Genomic DNA, 6,724 nt, shown 5'->3' with positions numbered 1-6,724 from the left:
TTTTTGAGATGGAGTCTCGCTCTGTTGCCAGGTTGGAGTGCAGTGGCCTGATCTCAGCTCACTGCAACCTCTGCCTCCCAGGTTCAAGTGATTCTCTGCCTCAGCCTCCCAAGTAGCTGGGATTACAGGCACGTGCTACCACACCCAGCTAATTTTTGTATTTTTTAGTAGAGACGGGGTTTCACCATGTTGGCCAGGAAGGTCTTGATCTCTTGACCTTGTGATCTGCCTACCACAGCCTCCCAAAGTGCTGAGATTACAGGTGTGAGCCACCGCACCTGACCGTAAAGGAAAATTATTAAGGGCTGTTTCTTGGGCACCTGAGCTGTAGACCAATTCCTGTGGGCTGCCAGGTGGATAATTTTGACCCCAAGCCAGGAGAGTTGACTTGCCTTCATCGCCTCCTAGGGAAGTTGGCATCTGCTCCTCATGCCCTGCCTGCCCATGTATTTATTTCACTGCCCTTCATTAAGCTCATGTTATGTGCTGGCAGTGTCCTGGGGGTGGGCTGGGAAGGGGCAGAGCCCTGAGTCAGGCGGGGCTTCTCTGGGTGGGGCAGCAAGGAAGACACCCCAGACTCAAAGGACCTTCACAGGATGGAAGGTGCTGGAGCCTTGGAGAAGAGGCTGTGCCAGGTTGGTGGGGTGGAGGAGGATCCGGGAGGGGTGAAGTCGGAATGGAGCTGGAACAAGGAGTATCTCATGAGATGGGGGGAGGGGCATTTGGAGGCAAGGTCAGAAACTCCTAGGCTCCTGAACATGTTCCAATCACAATTAGCCCTCATTGTTTTATTGATTGATTAAGATAGAGTCTCGCTCTTGTTGCCCATGCTGGAGTGCAGTAGTGCAATCTCGGCTCACTGCAACCTCTGCCTCCTGGGTCCAAGCGATTCTCCTATTTCAGCCTTCCAGGTAGCTGGAACTACAGGCGTATGCCACCACACCCGGCTAATTTTTTGTATTTTTAGTAGAGACAGGGTTTCACCGTGTTAGCCAGGTTGCTCTTGATCTCCTGACCTCGTGATCTGCCCACCTCAGCCTCCCAAAGTGCTGGGATTACAGGTGTGAACCACCACACCTGGGTCTTTTTGAGATGGAGCCTTGTTATTGTCGCCCAGCCTGGAGTGCAATGGTGCTGTCTCAGCTCACTGCAGCCTCCACCTCCCAGGTGCAAGCAGTTCTCTGCCTCAGGCTCCCAAGTAGCTGGGATTACAGGCCCCTGCCACCACACCCAGCTAAATTTTGTATTTTTAGTACAGACGGGGTTTGACCATGTTGGCCAGGCTGGTCTTGAACTCCTGATCTCAGGTAATCTGCCTGCCTCGGCCTCCCGAAGTGCTAGGATTATAGGCGTGAGCCACTGTGCCTGGCCAGCTCTCATTGTATTTCATCCTGTACAATGTTTAATATTTTCTAGTTCCTATTAATAAAAGTATAACATTAAATAGGATGAAAAGTTACAGATATCAACTTAAAATGTTGGGCGTATAGTTTTGCTAAAATTCTTTAAGGGAACAAAAAAGAAGTCAGCCCTCTCCTGTTGGCAGTGGGGAGGGGTGGATGGTGCCTGAGCAGACTGGTGGTGTGTTTGGAGCTGGGCTAGGAAGTTAGTTCGAGGGGTGAGTGTTGGGGAGGTGCACTCCCCTCCGTGGCAGCTGACGGGATGACTGGCAGCCCGGGGCCGTGGATGGGTCTGTATTTGGGGAAAATGTGCATCCTTGCCTTGACGCTGCCTGCTTGTCCTGTAACCCAGCTCCCCCTGCGACCCCAAGGGGCCGTAGGAACAGGCCCAGGCTTCTACTTCTAGTCCTGACTGTCCTGCCAGGCTCTGCCTGCTTGGTTCCCATCCTTTGCCTGCTGAGAGTCCCGGCAAGGAGAGGACCCAATGCTCAGGCCCCAGCCTGCCCCAGCCTGCCCCAGCCTGCCCCATCAACCGAGCCCACAGGGAGCAGACGTGCTGAGCTCCAGGGACTGCTCTGTCCTCGGCAGGAGGGAGGTGGGCCCTTAAAGCCCCTGCCTCGCCAGTGGGACAGGGGCCGTCTCCTCCCCAAAGCCCAGCCCAGTGTAACCAACAAATACTGCCACTGGGGTCTGAAAGACACTACCAACTTGTCGCTTTTCCCCGACTGATTCAGGACATGTGAGAAAGGGACATAGAGAGCAAGTCACGAGCAGATGCCCGAGAAAAAGCCATTCCCGAACTACACCTGCCATCCCACCCAGCAGTGCAGCCTTGTGCTGACAGCTCTCCGTCCACCCTCCATGACGAAGGGCCTCCTCCCATCCACCCATCCAGTGCCCTGGGAAGCTTCTGGGCAGCATCTGGGCAGTCTCCCCTCCCTTGCCTGGCACCTCCGCTGGGGACTGACAGACGGGCAGAGGCCTCGCCGCCTGTGTGACTGCTCTTCTGAGACTTCCCCCTCCCCCTCCCCCTCCCCCTCCCCCTCCCCCTTCCCCTCCCCCTCCGTCTCGTCTCGCGGCTCACACTGGGTCCTCAGATCACAGCGTCGGCACTCGGGGAGCTCACCGGAAAGGCTGATTCTGCGACCCCAGACCTGCTGCATCAGAACCTGCATTTCAACAAGCCCCCAGGTGACTTGTGCGCACTTTTCTAATCACAGAGTAATAGAAGTTAATTGAAGTAGAAAATACAGATAGGCAAGAAGAGCAGAGGCATCACCTGCAGCCCCTTTGCTGATTGTGACTCCACTTCAACATGCTGCTCTTTCCTCCAGGACTCTTTTCCTATGTGCGCCCTGTCAATAAGTACAGGCCTGTATCCATTAGTCATTCATCAGACGTTCATTCAACAAACAGTAAGCGCCTGTTGTGTTCCAGGCACTTTCCTAGGTTCTGAGTTCCCACTGGGAAACAAAACAGATCTATTTCTGCGTTACCAGAGTTTACAGTCAACGGGGGCGTGGGAAGATACACCAAGCTTCCTTCTGCAGGCAGACCATGGCTGCTGTGACAAGTTCCTGGAAGAAGACTCATGTTATTGGGGATTTGACTGGTCAGGGAGGGATCTCGCAGGGAAGTGGTGACTGGGCTGGCGTTTGAGGAGTAAGTGGTAGTTAGCCACATGAGGGCGGGCGGGTGGGGAAGAGCGTTCCCGGCACAGGCACAGCCGTTCAAAGGTTCCAGGCTGAGGGTGTGTGGCTATCGTGACTGATCAGCAGAGGCGTGATGTGGCATTGGTGACCTCACCCATCCCCACTTAACGGACACCCAGCTTGCTTCTAATGCATCAGTGTCATCAACAACGCTGAAATGCACGTCCTGGTGCACACAGCTCTGCCCTTGTCTGCTTATTTCCCTCGGACAACTTCCTAGACATGGCATGCGTTTTCCTCTAGGTTGGTCTGGAGAGGCATTGAGCCAAAAGTCCTACATGGATTTTGTTCCTGCAAGCCCCTCCGGGAACAAGCCACCCCAATTCTCGTCTCTGTTCCAGTCCACACCAGAGGAGTCAACTCTCGTTGGTCAGGGACAGTCTGGGACAGGGACCAAAGCTATTCTGAGGACAGAAGAGATGAAAGAAGCTGAGGTTTCACGCTGACGAGAGGATGGACCTTGCAATCCCGCATTCATCTCTGTGGTGCTGGGACTCTGGGAGACCTTCCACCCACTCCACGCTTCTGAGCTCATAGTGTGGCAAAGCGCAGGCTCAGACCAGGGCCGGAGTGGGGCCAGTGCCGAGGAAGCTCAGAGAAGACCTCACTTCAGTGGAGAGGATGGGGATGATCAGGGTCGGCTCCCTGGAAGTGGCATCCTGAGGCTTGCTCAGGGATCTTGAAGGAGGAGTAAGAGGAAAACAGGGAAGGGTTCCCAGAAGAGGGAAGGGGGTGCGTGGTACTAAAAAAAATCACCCATTGTTTATCTGCAAAGGCGAGCAGGGTCAGCAGCTGTGCTTTGTGCTGGGCAGTGGTGGTAGTGACATCAACGGTGAGGCTGAGGTGAAGAGAGGGCTGAGGCTGCATGGCCAGGGCGGGCCTTCTGCAGGTCTGCCAAGTACACACTGACGTTACCAGAGTGAGGGCTGGACCAGTCCACTGCTTTATCTGCCGGGGCTGGAGCCAGAAGGCCTGCATTCCAATCCTGGCTTCACTTGTTATCAGCTGCGTGACTGTGAGTAAGCTGCCTGCTCTCTCTGTGTCTGCTTCTACACCTGGGAAATGGAGGCACTAACGGCACCTCCGTCGGTCGGGTTGATTGGAGGATTAAACGAGTTTATTAAAGAAAAGTGGCCAGGTGAGGTGGCTCACACCTGTAATCCCAGCACTTTGGGAGGCCAAGGTGGGCGGATCATGAGGTCAACAGATTGAGACCATCCTGGCCAACACAGTGAAACCCCATCTCTACTAAGAGTACAAAAAGTAGCCGAGCATGGTGGCACGCGCCTGTAGTCCCAGCTACTTGGGAGGCTGAGGCAGGAGAATTGCTTGAACCCGGGAGGTAGAGGTTACAGTGAGCCGAGAAAAAAAGAAATATCAAACATTGGCTAGGCACAGTGGCTCACGCCTGTAATCCCAGGAGGTAGGCAGATAACCTGAGGTCAGGTGTTCGAGACCAGCCTGGCTAGCATGGTGAAACCCTCTACTAAACCTCTCTACTGAAAAAAAAAAAAACCCAGAAATTAGCAGGGCGTGATGGCAGTAACTAGTAATCCCAGCTACATGGGAGACTGAGGCAGGAGAATTGCTTGAACCTGGGAGGCAGAGGTTGCAGTGAGCCGAGATCGCATCACTGCATTCCAGCCTGGGCGACAAGAGCGAGACTCCGTCTCAAAAAAAAAAAAAAAAAGAAAAAGAAATATCAAACGTTGTTGGACACACATGGGTTGGGCACCAACTCTGTGCCCTGCCCTCTGCTGGACGGACTTGGCTTCTCTCACAGAGCTGACGTGTTTCTGAGGCAGTGCCAAGCGCTGTGAGAAAGGTAAGACAAGGCCATAGGAGGGAGTATGGTGGCGCCCCCACATCTGTTTGGTGCTCAGGGAAGATGGCTCTGCAGCAGTGACATCTGAAGTGAAACCTCAGCGTCAAGTTGGGTTGGGGGCGGGGTTGGGGGTTCCAGGCTGAAGGAATAGCACACGCAAAGGCCCTGTGGTGGGAAAGTTATCGGGATTATGGGACAGCAAAGGGCCAGCGTGGCCAGAGTACGTTGCCAGATTGCCAGTTACTCTGAAATTTCAGATAAACAATGACTGATTTTTTTTTTAAGTGCAAATGTCCTGAAGTTGCATGGTACACACTCGTACTTAAATATATATATATATGATTTGTTGTTTATCTGAAATTCCAGGGTAACTACGTACCCTGTATTTTATCTGGCAACCCGAGACTATGGGAGACAGTCAGTTACAGAGCAAGGCCAGGTAGGGCCCTGCAGGCCTGGGGAGGTGGCTGGACTTTAAGGGTCTTGGTCAATAGGAGCTGAGCCCTCTGGCCTCCAGCCTGGTCCAGTGCCCCTGGGTTGGTGTTCCTTGCTTACTGGGAAAGTGTCCGTCAGGGATCTCAGGACAAGCCTCGTCGCCCGCATTACAAAGAGCCCTCCAAAAGATGACTCATCCTAAGCAACAGGCAAGAGATTCGGGCTGCATCACACTCTCGGGAGGCAGAAACATCCCTTACATAAATGCAGGGGAAGGGGAGGGGACAGAGGTAGTAGAGAGGGATGTTAAAATTAGAATAACTGTGTTCTCTTAATTAGAAATGCAGTAGGTGCCGCATGAATCTGTAATGGGTTTCCTTGCAGACTTCTGGAAGTGGGAGGGCTGGGTCAGCCATGGGAATATTCATGAGGGGCGGGGAAGGGTCCCTGGAGATGCTGGCCTGCCTGCTTCCAGGGGAGTCTGAATAGTGATCGCTCTGCCACTGCGTAACTTCAGGCCTGCCCTGTCTTCTCTGGGCCTCAATTTCCCCATATGTGCAAACAAATACCCTGCCCTGGGGAAGATGGATAGAGAGATGTCCAGGACAGGACACCCAGAGATGAGAGTCAGAGGCCAGGGAGGACTGAGCCGCCCTGGGCAGGGTCAGAGCCCTTCATGTGGGCTCTGCTGGCTTCACAGGCTCATTAGTGCTCGCTGAATGAATGAGGGCTCTTTGGCAAACCCCTTCTTTTCCGTGGGCAGAGCTATTTTAAGACCTCTGCTAGGTTCTAGTTTGGCATTTCCATACTGCCTCACATCAACATATTACAAGGCACCCACATGCCTCATTAAATAAAATTTATGTATAACTACACAAGAGTGGAGTTGAGATGCAGTTGACTAGTTGACTAATGTTAAGTTCTGTGGGCATTTAATTAAACATTTATTCATTTTGACATGTCAGTGTGGGTTTTTTCCCTCTCTTCCTCACTCCCCATTCCAAATATGTTCATGGACCTCTGATCAGCTCCTGGCTAAGATACTGTGCCCAAGGGTCTAAGGGAGGAGGCCTTGCCTTTGGCCTCAGTCTTCCCATCTGTAAAAGGATCAGGTTGCACAAGGTGACCCTGCGGGGCTCTTCCATCTCTGGCTTTATAAATGGCACCTTCAGTGCCTGCTCCAGGGAGCAGAGGCCCTGCTAAGGGGTGCATGGACAGGTGAGGTGTAAGACAAGCCCAGTGCTATGGTTTGAATGTATGTGTCCCTCCAAAATTTACATGTTGGATCTGAAAACCTGAGGCAGTGGCATTAAGAGGCTGGGTCTTTGGGAGGTGATTGGGACATGCAGGCT

This window comes from Sapajus apella, unplaced genomic scaffold (assembly GCF_009761245.1).
Source record: "Sapajus apella isolate SASKATOON/1434 unplaced genomic scaffold, GSC_monkey_1.0 scaffold128, whole genome shotgun sequence".
In the NCBI taxonomy this organism is placed as follows: Eukaryota; Metazoa; Chordata; class Mammalia; order Primates; family Cebidae; genus Sapajus; species Sapajus apella.
This window is presented reverse-complemented; position numbering follows the sequence as displayed.